This window comes from Procambarus clarkii, chromosome 39 (genome assembly GCF_040958095.1).
Source record: "Procambarus clarkii isolate CNS0578487 chromosome 39, FALCON_Pclarkii_2.0, whole genome shotgun sequence".
In the NCBI taxonomy this organism is placed as follows: Eukaryota; Metazoa; Arthropoda; class Malacostraca; order Decapoda; family Cambaridae; genus Procambarus; species Procambarus clarkii.
This window is the reverse complement of record NC_091188.1, coordinates 17,411,545-17,429,757: the sequence shown is the minus strand read 5'-3', so window position 1 is coordinate 17,429,757 and position 18,213 is coordinate 17,411,545. Positions and strand designations below refer to the sequence as shown.

The 18,213-nt window shown below is 38.9% G+C and overlaps 1 protein-coding gene across 1 annotated transcript in view; it reads right to left on the bottom strand.

The window, feature by feature from the left end:
- The window catches only part of LOC138372578 (uncharacterized), a 323,726-nt gene extending 305,939 nt beyond the window's left edge, over positions 1-17,787 (bottom strand). Inside the window, exon 1 of the mRNA XM_069338060.1 lies at positions 17,268-17,787. The gene's annotated coding sequence lies outside the window, so the exon portion shown is untranslated. The remainder of the gene's footprint in view (positions 1-17,267) is intronic.
- Between the last annotated feature and the right edge of the window lie 426 nt (positions 17,788-18,213).

The window sequence follows — 18,213 nt, the reverse complement described above, 5'->3', positions numbered from 1 at the left end:
TATATATATATATATATATATATATATATATATATATATATATATATATATATATATATATAACACTCAGTTCGTGGGGAAAATGTGCATTGAAGTTCCTGAAGGAATTAGGGGATAAATTGATCGGCGCTACAAAAGATCAGAGAGCAAAATGTTTCTTGTTCCAGCGCCACAGTGTTGCAAATCAGAGAGGGAATGCCTGTTGCGTCTTGGGCACTAGTCCAACTTCGGAAGAATTCGATGAACTTGCAACAATGATCGAACCTGTGTGTGACATTCATCAGTTTTTCCCATTGTCGTGTTTTTCGTTTTACTTGTATTAGTTGTGTTGTGTTTGTGTTAAGGTTACATTTGAAATATAGTTACATATATATATATATATATATATATATATATATATATATATATATATATATATATATATATATATATATATATATATATATATATACAAATATATATATATACATATATATATATATATATATATATATATATATATATATATATATATATATATATATATATATATATATATAGTTTGGTCTTAAAAAAGACAAATATCTGGCAAATATGAACCTCATACTCTCCGACCAAACTAAATTCCAAAGGGTAATGAAGTACACTACAGCCGAATTGAAAACAAAGGTAAACAGATTGATCGAAACTGTGAATGCCAAGAAATCCGGACTCCACCTGCCAAAAATTATTGGGGAATACAAACCTGGGTATACGTATGGAAACGTCAAGATACACAAGCCTGGAAACCCACTTCAGCCAATCATCAGCCAGATACTCACACCCACGTACAGACTAGTGAAGCGACTCAACGGCTTGCTAACTCCTTAGTACCTTGTGCTTTCAGCCTGAAGTCTCCAAAGGAATTTGTTGACTTACTGTGGGGATCATGGGCCTCAAGGATAAGAACCTCGTTGGACGTAGAATCACTGTTTAGCAACGTACCTGTGTATGAAACAATCGGGATGATAGCAGACAGAGTGTATCGTGATCCGGCTTGTACTCCTCTTGAAATAACAGAAAACATTCAAAGGAAACTACTCCAAGCTTATACTAAAGAGGCACCCTTCTTGAGCCCAGATGGGCACATGTATAAGCAAGTAGATGAGGTTGCTATGGGTTCTCCCCTAGGTTTCCTGTTTGCGAACTTCTACATGGGTACCATCGAACAGAAGGTCTTAGTTGACATGAACTTGAAACCTGCCATATACTGCAGGTATGTTGACGACATTTTTACACAGGTACCTGATGTCAGACGTCTGCAATAGCTGAAGGAGGCATTCGAGCGGAATTCTGTGTTGAGTTTCACTTACGAAATGGAGAATGATGGGAAGCTGCCCTTTCTGGATGTAACAGTCACGAGAGGAGGGTTTCCACACTGCAACCTACTCTAAGGAAACAAACATAGGAATGTGCCTAAATGCCAACAGTGACTGCCCAGACAGGTAAAAGAGGAGTGTAGTCAACGCTTACATCGACCGTGCTCTCAGCCACAGCTCAGGACGGAAGCAAGTCGATGAAGAACTCTGTAGGGTAAGGCAGGTCTTAATCAACAACGGCTTCTCCAATGGTTTCGTTGAAGACATCATAAAAGAAAGGTGCAACGCCTTGCAACCTCTGAAGAGTCATCTAACACAACACCTGTACCCCCTATTAGACTATTTTACAGGAACTTCTTTTCGACAGCTTATAAAATGGAGGAAAGGGTCCTGAAACAAATGGTTAATAGGAACGTTATCCTGACAGACAAAAATCAGAAGATACAATTGACGATTTACTATAAAACCAAAAAAACGGCCAGCCTACTCATGAAAAACTCTCCAGACACAAAGCGGAACGCCTTAAAGGAGACCAACGTCGTCTATGCCTTCAAATGCCCACTTGGGGACTGTAGGCCCCAAATAACTCGGTATATAGGCAAGACAACAACATCTCTTTCCAGGCGATTAACAATGCATAAGCAACAGGGCTCCATTAAGGAACCCCTCTTCCCATAACGAGACCATCACCAGAGAAGTTTTAAGAAACAACACAGAAATCATCGATAGATAAAGCGATAGCAGGCGGCTCGACATCTGCGAGGCACTAGACATCAAAAAGTCAACACCATCAATCAACAGCCAATTAATGCACAACTGTATTCTACCCACTTCAAGACTCCGTACCAATATAGAAGCATCAAGAAGTATAGGCCAATAGGCCCTTTGCAGTTACTCCTATTCTTATGCTCTCATATCCAATTAATATCCATTGTCCCGTGTTGTGTCTTGTGTTTGTCACAAGTTTGTTCACTTCATCCAAAACTGTTGTACAATATCACCTCACCGAAATACGTGTATAAATATGGAAGGAAATGGCGTGTTTACAGGTTACAGATGTGTGTGTAAATTAAAGTTGTTGAAAATGTAATAGGTAATTCCGAAACGCGTTCAGGCGTCGCGTCAGACTAGAAATAAAAAATGAGTTTTGGAGAATTGATTTTTCAGTTACCATCGACAGTATAAAGAAACCTAAGAAATATTGAGAAAATTCGTGTTAGAATTATTAATCTTACTTTTTGGTCATATTTAACAACCTATATATATATATATATATATATATATATATATATATATATATATATATATATATATATATATATATATACACATACTGTCCAAAAATTTTGGTAGTCTTGAGACTATTTATCCAAGATCTGACAGCGCTCGGTGGTCAACTTGGACATAGATAACTCATCGAAACACCTCATTTTTTGGGGACACGTGAGCAACACAAATGCAAACAAGCTTGAATAGTCCCCAAGCCAATACGCAACAGAAAACTCCACACCCCTGAAGGATTCGAACACAGACAGATAGTGCTCCAAGGCATCTTAACGTCTCCAGTACTTTACCCACTAGGCCACAACTGACTGTTCAATAGAATTCGAAGTCGTTTGACCCTTAACGCAATTCCCAATGAATGAAATAAAAATTTTATCATTTCATAGGAAAACAAATTTGGAAATATTAATTCGCAAAAATCACGATGCAACTAACACGTGTTGAACCATGTGACATTGTCTGACCACGAAGGATTAATCATCTTTCTGAAAATGTATTATTATATCCGAAAGTACTTAAAGAACTTCCTGTCTTAATCCATCCTTCGTAGTCTGTCACTGTCACATTGTTCATCACGTGTTAGTTTCTTCGTGATTTACACACACACACACACACACACATACACACACACACACACACACACACACACACACACAAATGAGTGTGTGTGTGTGTGTGTGTGTGTGTGTGTGTGTGTGTGTGTGTGTGTGTGTGTGTGTGTGTGTGTGTGTACTCACCTAGTTGTACTCACCTAGTTGTGTTTGCGGGGGTTGAGCTCTGGCTCTTTGGTCCCGCCTCTCAACCGTCAATCAACAGGTGTACAGATTCATGAGCCTATCGGGTTCTGTCATATCTACACTTGAAACTGTGTATGGAGTCAGCCTCCACCACATCACTTCCTAATGCATTCCATTTGTCAACCACTCTGACACTAAAAAAGTTCTTTCTAATATCTCTGTGGCTCATTTGGGCACTCAGTTTCCACCTGTGTCCCCTTGTGCGTGTTCCCCTTGTGTTAAATAGACTGTCTTTATCTACCCTATCAATCCCCTTCAGAATCTTGAATGTGGTGATCATGTCCCCCCTAACTCTTCTGTCTTCCAGCGAAGTGAGGTTTAATTCCCGTAGTCTCTCCTCGTAGCTCATACCTCTCAGCTCGGGTACTAGTCTGGTGGCAAACCTTTGAACCTTTTCCAGTTTAGTCTTATCCTTGACTAGATATGGACTCCATGCTGGGGCTGCATACTCCAGGATTGGCCTGACATATGTGGTATACAAAGTTCTGAATGATTCTTTACACAAGTTTCTGAATGCCGTTCGTATGTTGGCCAGCCTGGCATATGCCGCTGATGTTATCCGCTTGATATGTGCTGCAGGAGACAGGTCTGGCGTGATATCAACCCCCAAGTCTTTTTCCTTCTCTGACTCCTGAAGAATTTCCTCTCCCAGATGATACCTTGTATCTGGCCTCCTGCTCCCTACACCTATCTTCATTACATTACATTTGGTTGGGTTAAACTCTAACAACCATTTGTTCGACCATTCCTTCAGCTTGTCTAGGTCTTCTTGAAGCCTCAAACAGCCCTCTTCTGTTTTAATCCTTTTAATAATTTTAGCATCGTCCGCAAACATTGAGAGAAATGAATCGATACCCTCCGGGAGATCATTTACATATATCAGAAACAAGATAGGACCGAGTACAGAGCCCTGTGGGACTCCACTGGTGACTTCACGCCAATCGGAGGTCTCACCCCTCACCGTAACTCTCTGCTTCCTATTGCTTAGATACTCCCTTATCCACTGGAGCACCTTACCAGTGGATAAGGTGTGTGTGTGTGTGTGTGTGTGTGTGTGTGTGTGTGTGTGTGTGTGTGTTTGTGTGTGTATGTCTGCTCCCACCCAAATGCTCAACCAACCCTCCCTCCCCCCCCACCCCATTCTCATCCCGTCACCCCTCCCCCATTCTCACCATATCCCCCCTCCCGCCTTTCGCCCCTTGTCCCCTCTCCCCCTTCATCCCATACTCTCCCTATCCCTCCTCCCCCCCTCACCCCATATCCTCCATGTCCCTCCTCTCTCCTTAACCCACACCCTACCTGTAACCCCCTTCCCTTGATACCTCACCCCCACCCCAAAATCCTCTGAGACCCTGCAAACCACCCCACAAATCTTCTCACAGAGGGAACAACTTTCCCCCCAGCAGAACGCTCGCCATGAAGGGGACAAGAAAATAAACAGAAGAAAGTGAGCTTCAAGGCAATGTACACTAACATAGATGGGATTACAAATAAAACAAGTGAACTCGGAGAATGGACAATAGAAGAAAACCCAGACATAATAGCACTCACAGAAACAAAGCTAACGAAAACCATAACAAATGCAGTGTTTTCACAGGACTACTATATAGTGAGGAAAGAGAGAGAAGGGAGAGGAGGAGGCGGTGTAGCTCTGCTGATAAGAAAAGGTTTAGAGTTTTGAATAGATGGTAAATCAGAACTGTGAAGGTTTCACTGACTACATATCAGGCACCATAGCAACTGGAGGACAAATAATTATAATAGTAGTCATATATAACCCACCAAACGACAGACAGAAGACCCAGACAGGAGTATGATAGAAACAACATGGCCAATATCAATATAATAGAGAGCAGCTTCTGTGGCTAGCAGGAACGGATCCAGACTACTAATCATGGGAGACTTCAACGATGGGAAGATACATTGGGGGGAACAGAGACCCACATGAAGGACCAGACACATGGAGAGCTTAGCTGCTGGACGTGACAACAAGAAACTTTCTAAGTCAACACGTCAAGGGACCGACAAGAACGAGAGGAGAGGATGAACCAGCCTTGCTTGATCTGATATTTACCCTAAATGAGTCGGATATAAGGGAAGTTAAACTCAAAGCCCCCTTGGGAATGAGTGATCATAGTGTATTGAGCTTTGAGTACCTGGTTGAGCTAGAAATTATCTCCCCAAAAAATGAACTGGGAAACAATGTGCTGGCGTACCGAAAGAGAACTATGAGGAGATGAATAAATTCCTAAGGGATATACAATGGGACACAGCTCATAACCACGTCCGTACAAGACATGATGGACTATGTCACCTAAAAGTGTCAGGAGGCTGTAAGCAGGTTTGTCCCGGCCAGACAGGAAAAAACAGAGAAGCAAAAGAAGAATCCGTGGTTTAATAGGGAATGTATGAAAGCAAAGGAGCTGAACAAAAGAGTATGGAGGAAATTCCGTAGTAACAGAACACCAGAAAGTAGAGAGATACCAGAGAACCAGGAACATGTATGTTAGTGTAAGAAGAACAGCTGAGAAAAGGTATGAAAATGATATAGCTAATAAAGCCAAGACCGAACCAAAGTTACTACACAGTCACATCAGGAGGAAGACAACAGTAAAGGAACAGTTGATGAAACTTAGGTCGGGTGAGGACAGGTACTTAGAGAATGACAAAGAGGTTTGGGATGAACTCAACAAAAGGTTCCAGAAGGTCATTACAATGGAACAGGGAGAAGTCACGGCGTTAGGAGAGGTGGCAGCAAACCAGGCGACTTTGGAAAGGTTCGAAATTACAAGAGATGAGGTCAAGAAGCACCTATTGGAGCTGGATGTGAGAAAAGTTGTTGGGCCGGACGGAATCTCACCATGGGTATTGAAAGAGTGTGCAAGAGCACTTTGTTTGCTACTATGTATAGTGTATAGTAGGTCACTGGAAACGGGAGACCTACCAGAAATACGGAAGACGGCTAATGTAGTCCTACTATACAAAATGGGTGACAGACAAGAGGCACTGAACTACAGGCCAGTGTCCTTGACTTGTATACCATGCAAGGTGATGGTGAAGATTGTGAGAAAAACACCTAGTAACACATCTGGAGAGAAGAGACTTCGTGACAACCCATCAACATGAGTTAAGGGAGGGTAAATCTTGCCTTACAGGCTTAATAGAATTCTACGATCAGGTGATAAAGATTAGGCAAGAAAGAGAAGGAGGGCGGACTACATTTTTTTTGACTGTCGGAAAGCCTTTGACATAGTTCCCCATAAAAGGTTGATGCATAAACTGGAGGAACAGGCAGGAGTAACTGGTAGGGCGTTCCAGTGGATAAGGGAGTACCTAAGCAATAAGAAGCAGAGAGTAACAGTGAGGGGTGAGATCTCAGATTGGCGTGAAGTCACCAGTGAAGTCCCACATGGCTCTGTACTCGGACCTATCCTGTTTCTGATATAGGCAAATGATCTCCCAGAGGGTATAGACTCATTCCTCTCAATGTTTGCTGACGACGCCAAAATTATGAGAATAATTAAGACAGAGGAGGACAGCTTGAGGCTTCAAGAAGACCTGGACAAGCTGCAGGAATGGTCGAACAAATGGTTGTTAGAGTATAACCCAAGCAAATGTAATGCAATGAAGATAGGGGTAGGAAGGAGGAGACCAGATACAAGGTATCATTTGGGAGATGAAATACTTCAAGAGTTAGAGAGAGAAAGAAAGACATGGGGGTTGATATCACGCCAGACCTATCCCCTGAAGCTCATATCAAGAGGATAACATCAGCAGCATATGCCAGGTTGGCTAACATGAGAACGGCCTTTAGAAACTTGTGTAAGGAATCTTTCAGAACATTATACACCACATATGTCAGACCAATCCTGGAGTATGCGGCTCCGGCACGGAGTTCATATCTAGTCAAGCATAAGACTAAACTGGAAAAGGTTCAAAGGTTTGCCACCAGACTAGTACCCGAGCTGAGAGGTATGAGCTACGAGGAGAGACTATGGGAATTGAACCTCACTTCGTTGGAAGACAGAAGAGTTAGGGGGGACGTGATCACCACATTCAAGATTCTCAAGGGAATCGACAGGGTTGATAAAGATAGGCTATTTAACACAAGGGGCACACGCACCTGGGGACACAGGTGGAAACTGAGTGCCCAAATGAGCCACAGAGATATTAGAAAGAACTTTTTTAGTGTCAGAGTGGTTGACAAATGGAATGCATTAGGAAGCAATGTGGTGGAGGCTGACTCCATACACAGTTTCAAGTGTAGATATGATAGAGCCCAATAGGCTGAGGAACCTGTACACCTGTTGAGAGGCGGGACCGAAGAGCCAGAGCTTAACCCCCGCAAGCACAACTAAGTGAGTACAACTAGGTGAGTACACCCACACACACATAAACACACTCACACACACACACACACACACACACACACACACACACACACACACACACACACACTCACACACACACACACACACACACACACAGGTGGAAACTGAGTACTCACATGAGCCACAGAGACGTTAGAAGGAACTTTTTCAGTGTCAGAGTAGTTAACGGATGGAATGCATTAGGCAGTGATGTGGTGGAGGCTGACTCCATACACAGTTTTAAATGTAGATATGATAGAGCCCAGTAGGCTCAGGAATCTGTACACCAGTTGATTGACAGTTGAGAGGCGGGACCAAAGAGCCAAAGCTCAACCCCAAAACCTCAACCTCAAAAGCTAGGTGAGTGCAAATAGGTGAGTACACACACACACACACAAACACACACACACACACACACACACACACACACACACACACACACACACACACACACACACACACACACACATGATATACATATATATCGTGGCCTCAATGAGGACGCGAAACCAAAGGTCTTCCCATTGGTCCTGGTGAATTTTTCAAGCTGGATTTTAAGTTCACAACAGTTTTGGCATTTACGGCTTCGACGAGTACATAGTTCCGAGGGTTTAAATTAAATTAATAAATTAGAAAGAGTTATTACTGGTAAGATATCTGATAGGTATAAAATTATATAAATAATAATTGTATGTGTGTTGAATTCCAAGAGTTAGGGGATAGCCTATCCCAATTTAATAATGTCACGTCATTATTCGATATTTTCTTTATGGATCTTTATCTACCCAGGTGTACTTGGGTGAGTATATATATATATATATATATATATATATATATATATATATATATATATATATATATATATATATATATATATATATATATATATATATATATATATGGCACAACTCTCCTAAACACGAGAGTTAAGTATACAACTTTAGAACACTTTCCCACCAGGAGACTCGAACCCTAGCCAGCACAGAAGCCTTCCAGCAACTGGCATAACAGGTACGCCTTAACCCTCTCCACCACCCGCTCAGACCCTTAAAAGAGATGGTAATTTCGGAGTACTCCGAAATTACCATCTCTTTTAAGGGTCTGAGCGGGTGGTGGAGAGGGTTAAGGCGTACCTGTTATGCCAGTTGCTGGAAGGCTTCTGTGCTGGCTAGGGTTCGAGTCTCCTGGTGGGAAAGTGTTCTAAAGTTGTATATATATATATATATATATATATATATATATATATATATATATATATATATATATATATATATATATATATATATAATGTTCGTTTGTTCAAAATCGCTAATCTCCGAAAGTTCTTTACCGATTGCTTTGAAATGTTCACACAACGTTTCATTCGCATCGGAGTGGGTTTTTATATGCATACTTTATTTATGTCACGTCTGTTACCGGAAAAAAGTGCTTTTTATTAAAAACTGTGGTTTTTCATGTGTTTTTCATGTGAGGGAAATCTTCGAAAACTCTCTACCGATTGATTTGAAATTTGGACACAACGTTGCATTCGAACAGGCGCATGTAATTATATACCTACTATATATATGCCTCACCTGTGACAGGAAAGAACATGTTTTAAAAAAAGACAGTGCCATCTGTTGCACGTATAAGCAACACACACTGTACTAAACATGTTACTGTTCCATTTGAATGTTTCCGATTGGATTGATGAATTGAATTTTCATAGATTTTGATTTATTTTCATTTTGATTAAATTATTTTGTGTAACATTGTGTTGGAATTGAGTTGTGTTGTTTACCATACCGTTCATAGGTATATGTATAATTGCCACACTTGTGACAGGTAAAAAATTAGTTTTTTTAAGAAACAGTGCCTTCTGTTGCATGGAAGAGCAACAAACGGTATACTAAATATATTACGATATCATTTCAATGTTTTTGATTTCACTGATAAATAGAATTTTCATAGATTTTGATTTTCATTTTGATTTAATTATTTTGAGTGACATTGCGTTGGAATTGAGATGTGTTGCTTACCATACCGTTAATTTCGTGAGTATAAAGGATTTTTTTATGTTTTCATTGTTTTTAATTGCTGCTCTTATATTTCAGTGATGGGAACATCAGATCATTTGGGAATGCATCGGACGAGTGAGTGGGGAGTGGTGGGGAGGACGAGGTGTCAGGGGAGGAGGTAATGGTAAGGCATAGACGACGTTGGTCTCTTTTGAAGCGTTCTGCTTTTTGTCTGGAGAGTTTCTCATGAGTCTTCAAATGCCCTCTTGGGGACTGTAAGCCTAAAAAAAACAGTATATAGGCAAGACAACAACATCTCTTTCCAGGCGTTTAACGATGCATAAGCAACAGGGCTCCATTAAGGAACATATAATATCTTCCCACAAACAAACCATCACCAGAGAAATCTTAGCAAACAACACAGAAATCAACGATAGATACAGCGATTGCAGGCGGCTTGACGTCTGCGAGGCACTACACATCAAGAAGTCAACACCAGCAATCAACAGCCAATTAATGCACAACTATATTCTACCCACTTCAAGACTCTGCTCCAATATAGAAGCATCAAGAAATATGGACCAATATTCTTTCTACAATTACTTCCATTCAATACCCATTGTTTCGTGTTCTGTCCTGTGTTTGAATTTAATACCCATTCAATACCCATTGTTCCGTGTTCTGTCTTGTGTTGGAATTTAATACCCATTGAATACCCATTGTTGAAAGTTCGTTTTTCACCTCATCCACCTCACCTAAATGTAGATATAAACTCGAAGATGTGTAAGCTCTATTCAGTTTCAGTTGTGTGTTTGTAAACTAAAGTCTTTGAAAATGTAATAGGTTTTACGAAACACGCTCAAGTGTCGCGTCAGACTAGAAATAAAAATGAATTTTGGAGAATTGATCTTTGAATTACCATCAACAGTGAAAAGAAACGTAAGAAAGATAGAGAAAATTCGTGTTAGAATTATTAATCTTACTTTTTCGGTCATATTTAATAATATATGTCTACAGGAAAGACTGCTACCAAAATATATATATATATATATATATATATATATATATATATATATATATATATATATATATATATATATATATATATATATATATATATATATATAAGAAGTTTACTAGTACTTATGTAGTTTACTATGTCCGGAAATACTTAAGTTTTTCTGTTTTCTCCAACAAACCTTTAGTTCAAAATGAGGACTTCTTAACTTTATAGAAGAAAGCTCCATATTCCAGGCATATCTCTTACATTCATCATAGATACTATGATTTTTGGATGACAGATTAAGGGGGTGAGATAATTAATTTGTTAAGTTCCTTGGTGAACTTTAAATTGATGTTCATATTAATTAATTCAAATAAAATCATGTTCAGATTTTTTTCCTCTGGCATAGACAGAAAATAACAGAAATATTTTGGTTCAAAGAATTGCAATACTTGAAGCTTTAATGGACTTTTACTCAATGGAAGTAAAATGAGAATTAGCAACGGAAAATGGCATGTTAAATTACAGTAGCCACAAACAACGGAATTCATTTCGCAAGTTCGTACGTGAAAGAGAACAGCATATCATGAACAGTAGAGGAGCAAAGTAATTCATCAACAACAGATAACAAAGTACATCATCAACAACAGGTAACAAAGTACATCATCAACAACAGATAGCATTGTAAGTAATCAACAGATAACACAGTATATCGCCAAAATTAAAAGAACATAGTAAATCATTAACGATACAGAGCATCGTAAATCCTCATCAACTGAAGAGCATACTAAATCATCAACAACAGAAGAAAATAGTAAATCTTCAGCAGTAGATGATCATAATATATCTTCAACAGTAGATTATCATAATAAATCATCAACAGAAGAGCACAGTAAATCAATAACAGTAGAAGAACATAGCAAATCTTCAACAGTAGAACACGGTAAATCATCAACAGTAGACCACAGCAAATCATCAACAGTAGAACACAATAAATCCTCAACAGTACAACATGGTAAATCATCAACAGAGATTGTTTTAAATAATGTAACATCAAATTAATCCGTCTTGAAATATCCAATTACTTCTTAATTTATCAATAATTATTGCTTCATTCGTTATAGTGGAGGCATAGCTCTTCCTTCGCTCTTTAGTACGTGGACTTGCGCAGCAGAACCTGAGGAATTAATTATTGGCTGTAAAGGATTATTAGTACGGCTTTACACTTAAAATAATGTCGCATTTATTGGCTTTAAATTTTTTCACTGGCAGTATTTTGCACTTTTTCAGTAAGTTAATAGATTTTGTTGCATTCTTGCCACGATATTCAGACTTCTTCATAACTCTGTAGCACTGAATACAAGGTCATGAAGCCGTTGGTTAATTTTATCTTTTAATTTCTTTTTTATTAAAAATCACTGCGTTACAATTACATTGCATTAACTTCAACTTTTAATCAAATTTCGGTACTTAGATAATATCGGTTTTGGAGCGACTTACACGATACTTTTCTTCGCATTAATGTCCTCTGTTTTTGTTTAATCTTCATTACTATTTTTGTTTTAAATGGCAAAGATATTTCAACACAATATCCTTAAATCGCTGCAAATTGTTCTCAATTTGTGATAACGATTGTCGTCAGAAAGTTACATGCAATATACTGGGGAAACTCATATTATATCTTCAGTTACTTGTTACTTCGAAGGTGTCTGCAGCTCTGGTTGCGTACATTTCTACATGATTCTCTTCAACATGCTTCTAGAAATCATCAAACTTGCGATCTTTTATTTGAAAGTTTTTCTCTAGTAGCAGCGATTTTGGTATGAATTGTTTAATTATCCAATTGTCTTAGACGGTCTCGTCGAAATTTTAGTAAACTATCCACCAAGTATCACTTAGCCATCAACATTGTCCATGACCAACACAATCCTTCACTGAATATAAATCGACAAATTATAAACAACTCTCATTTCATATGAGGAATAAATACATATAAAAAACACATATAATAAATAACACATTACTTCACTATGTCATGAAAGCTACTGTGAAATTCGGAAACCCTGATTTTTTTGGGTAAATACATTTCTCATTTGTTAATCATGATAAATATCATAAACAATTATATAATTTAAACATTTATTTTATAATTATTATGATTGTGTAAACAAATTTTTTGATTTCCTTGTAATAAATTCAATGTGGGGCAAACCGGCAAACAAAGACAGATAATTAAAGAATCTAATTTTAAAATAGGAATAGGTTAGAGTTTATAATTTAGTGTTCATCCACTTATGGGATTTATATAGTGTATTTAACTGGATTTACTTAAAAAAAATACTGTTCGTAAATCAGTTATTTGGAGAATTATCAACGAGACATGTATTATTCTGAAAACAAAGCAAACTGATTTATATATTTGTATATGTCTATGTATGTCAAACAACTTAATAATTTATAGTTAAATATATCTCAATATTTTCATTAAATATTAATATTATATTAATATTATATTACTATTAAATATATGTTATATTTATAATTAAATATAGTTAAATAAACGTGAAATATATAGAGTTTTGTAAAAAGTTTTAATCAAGTGTTGCTGAGTAACTTTGCAAATCTCATCATCTCCCTGTAACATTAAAATGCTCAAATATTTCGTTTTCTCTACCCATGTGATAACGTTCGTATAACTAAGTCATGTATGTGTGATATTTATTCACACACACACACACACACACACACACACACACACACACACACACACACACACACACACACACACACACACACACAAACAAACACACACACACACACACACACACACACACACACACGCACACACACACGCACACACACACACACACACTCACACACACACACACACACACACACACTCACACACACACACACACACACACACACACACACACACACACACACACACACACACACACACAGAAACACTCAAACAAATACACACACACAAACACTCAAACAAATACACCAACAAGAGACAAGTCGAAATCTTTATTTGGCTTTGAATCAATACTGCGTATGGGCCAGCTCACGGGAACCGAGTTACCAACAGACCACTCCAGTTAGATTGCGTTTCTCCAACAGACTCAAAGGAGTAATTTCAGTGACAAAGCAGTTGTAGTAATAGTGCCATAGACAGGAGGATACGTCACTGTACCAAGACACTGTAAACAGATATACGGTCCTGTAGACACTAGAATACAGTTACCGTATGCAAGAATGGAAATATGTTTATAAGTATGTATAATACACGTGGTCCCATAGACACGAGGATACATTTTTTTTAAGTAAGGCAATTATAAGAAGGGTTCATTGAACATGATGAGTCACTTTCTGTAGGAGTGAATATGTATGTGGTCCTGGATGGAGAGAGTGATGCTCAGCGAATATAATATTTCGACTTTCAAACTATGTTTACGATGTAATGTCTGGCAAATAACAGAACAAAAAGCATGTTTGCACTTGCTCTCAATTAATAAGCTATTCCATAGTAACAATTACGCAAATATATAGTAAAATGAATAAAAAACATTTAGAGCTTGTATTCCAAAATTTAAAAAAAGTCAGTAATTAATAAATATATTGATAAATTAAAGTGTTTTAACAGCTATTCATACTCATTTATAACATTTGATAATAAAAATATTCCACTTACAAAAAATAAAGGATAAAAAATAAATATAATGCAAGAAAGGAAAAAATATAATGTCAGTGCATCACAGAGATCTAGAAAATTGTCCACACACACACACGACGTTAATATTAAGCTGTGAAGTATTTCTTGATTCTCTATTTTCAATCTTCCTTAGGGTGTGTGTGTGTGTGTGTGTGTGTGTGTGTGTGTGTGTGTGTGTGTGTGTGATTGTGTGTGTGTGTGTGATTGTGTGTGTGTGTGTGTGTGTGTGTGTGTGTGTGTGTGTGTGTGTGTGTGTGTGTGTGTGTGTGATTGTGTGTGTGATTGTGTGTGTGTGTGTGTGTGTGTGTGTGTGTGTGTGTGTGTGTGTGTGTGTGTGTGTGTGTGTGTGTGTGTGTGTGTGATTGTGTGTGTGTGTGTGTGTGTGTGTGTGTGTGTGTGTGTGTATGTGTGTGTGTGTGTGTGTTTGAATGTCAGCCAGAGTATTAGTAAACTTGCTTTTAAAGATTTGTTAATGGAAAGAAAATCCATCAGTGGAACTTCCGTCGCGATAACTCCACAAAACATGATCGATGTTTCTTTAAAATCGTCGAGCTTCAGAATTTTCAAGTTTTTGGTTTATAAATATTTTACTCTTAGTGAGCTCTTCAGGCATGACTTTGGACACTTCTGAGTTCTCTTGTGAGAAGTACAAGCCCCATATATACAGAACTTTCGACTTTTCTAGTGAAAACTCGAGGTATAATGACAACAGAACTTCCACATCTATCAGGGAAAGTCTTTGAAGGCTCCTTTGCATGAGGCGTAATGTTCAAAGTTCCTAAAAATATATATATTTTTAAACTTTATCCTTGCACAATTTCGAACTTTTCTTTAAGAAAGAAAGAAGTATTTCAACATCTGCTCGCTGGAGTATTTCTTCCTTGGAATAACGGCACAGGGTTTGAGATAAAGTTAACATATAATTGTTGGAATTATCATAGAATGAGTTGGGATCACTGTTTAACTGGGTTGGAATCGAAGTTTTCCTAATGTAGAATCACGAGCCACTTGGGACAGAATCACCAGTTAACTGAGAAGGAATCATGGTTTCTCTGCATTGGGAAAATTATTTACGAATTCCGGAAACCTTGTGTACTTTAAAGTACCTTGATTGTATCCCTTGGAGTACCTTTACTCTGTACCTTGGCGTATCTTGACGGGGATCTTGGCAAGCTTGGATTGAATTGACTTCAATCCAAGCTGCACCTGGGTTTGTAATTGTGAAAGCGTCTTGAATTATTTGTTTAATTGAGTTGAAATTAAGGTGTTCATGGCCAGAAATCATTGTGTTTTTTGGCTGGAATAAAGGTGTTTTTGGAAAGGAATCATGGTGTTCGTGGATTCGAATTAATTTGAGTTTTGACTGCAATCAGGGTGAAGTGGTAAGTCCTCATGCATAAAAGTTAGAGAACTGACCATAATGTCTGGTTTACTAGCTCAACCGGTAGGTCTACACTATCATCATCAAGAGCGCTAATTTAGTTCACTATGTATATATATAGTGATCACCAAGATCACCAAGCTGTTTCCTCGCCTCGCACCTCGCTAACGCAACTCTCAATTTATTCTCGTTACAAACTGTTACTCCTCCTGGTTAGTTGTCGTGTTATGCCTGACTAGCTCCATGCTTGACCGAACTTACTATTTACGTGTTTAAACTGACTCACTCGCTAAGCTTTGGACTTGACTCACAATGTATGTGTTTAAACTGACTCACTCTCTAAGCTTTGGACTTGACTCACAATGTACGTGTTTAAACTGACTCACTCTCTAAGCTTTGGACTTGACTCACAATGTACGTGTTTAAACTGACTCACTCGCTAAGCTTTGGACTTGACTCACAATGTACGTGTTTAAACTGACTCACTCTCTAAGCTTTGGACTTGACTCACAATATACATGTTTTAACTGACTCACTCTCTAAGCTTTGAACTTGACTCACAATGTACGTGTTTTAACTGACTCACTATCCACGTTTTTTACTTGAATATTTGATGACATCCATATATATGAATATTTTTGACATCCTCATATTTGATCAGATTTAACATCTACGTGGTCTACCTGATTCATTATCTAAGTGTTTCACCTGATTCAATATCTGTATGTTTTATCTAACTCAGTACCATTTTGTGTGACATATCACATCATCTAACTTTCAACATGATTCGCCATCAACACATTTGATATTACTCATCGTATGAATATTTGACGTGACACATGTTCATGCTACAGCAGACTAATCACCTACAAGAAAAACCCGACTTGACATCTACTTTTCTACCTTCAATCACTATTAACGTGTGATCTACTATTTACTTGTCTAGCTAAAGCATGCGTTACTATCTGTGTCTGAGTAAACTAAGTTCACGTCAGTCTGAGCCGAATCATTTTCTACTTGGCTAATTTCACTCGTAGTTTACTTAGCTGATTCATTATGTGAGTTTCCTTATTGGCGCGACTTGTGGTTTGTTAGAGCACAGTTTTCTCAGCTCATATCCTGCCTGTGTGGTCTAAATGTTCATCAAAGCGCTGAGACTTGAGTCATCATTTACCCGAATCGTCTAATCTACCTGTTTCATCATATATGCGAATCACTATCTACCTGTGTCATTAGATATCCGTCTCAGTGGTACTTGTTTCATTACCTGTATCATCATCTACCCGAGTTATCATCTACCCGAGTCATCCTCTACCCGAGTTATCATCTACCCGAGTCATCATCTACCGGAGTGACATGATTCAACAGCACAAAATCTACCTGTATTAACTCCGGCGTCGTGGTGGCGACGTCAATTCTCCTCTTGGGACGACGATGAAGAGACGTCGATCAGGAGTATTGATACATAACTCTGACCATCGCCCTGATAACTTCCCCAAGAAGTGGCTGGGATACGAACCTGGACTTGATCACTAAGTCCAGTCAGATTCTTGACCTCACCGCACTCTTTGCCACCACTTTGTCGCTCACTTTCGTATATATATATATATATATATATATATATATATATATATATTTGCATCCCAATCAAGCGTTCTTTAACTCATTCATTGCACGTGAGAGCGTGTGGCCTCACACACATATATATATACATATACTTTAAAGAACATTTCTGCATTACAAGAGAACATGTTCCGTACACTCGCGGAGTTCGTTAAAAACGCTAACGCGACAACGGCACTATAAGCACGCACTACAGGTCACCGGGTTGCGATCGGTAGAGAGAGAAGGACAGACACACACGGTAAGTTGTAGACATCTCCCGAAAGTGTGGGGGGGGGGGGGGAGAAGGTTGGTAGCGGCGGCGACGCGACACGTCCACCCTCTACAAACGCCCAACAGGCACTGACCCGACACGCGCGGGGCACTCTGGCGGCGTCACCCGACTACCACCCAACCCCTCCCTCCCTCCCCCCCACCTCACTACTACCCCCCCCCCCTGCAACAATCCTGGAACACCCCCTCCCTCTCCTCGTCCCATCCCCCCTCCCCCCCTTCCTCTCTCAAGTCTATCCCTCTGGCACTCTACACCTCTCGCTTTCACTCACACTTTTCACTCAATTTCTATTTTTACGCTTCACACCTTCACTCTCTGCACTCTAGCCTTCAGCTGCTGCAGGGACCTCAACCTCCTCCCCCCCCACCCCCACACTCACTCCTCTGGCAATCATAAGTCATAAATACTGTACAGCGTTACCTGTATAAC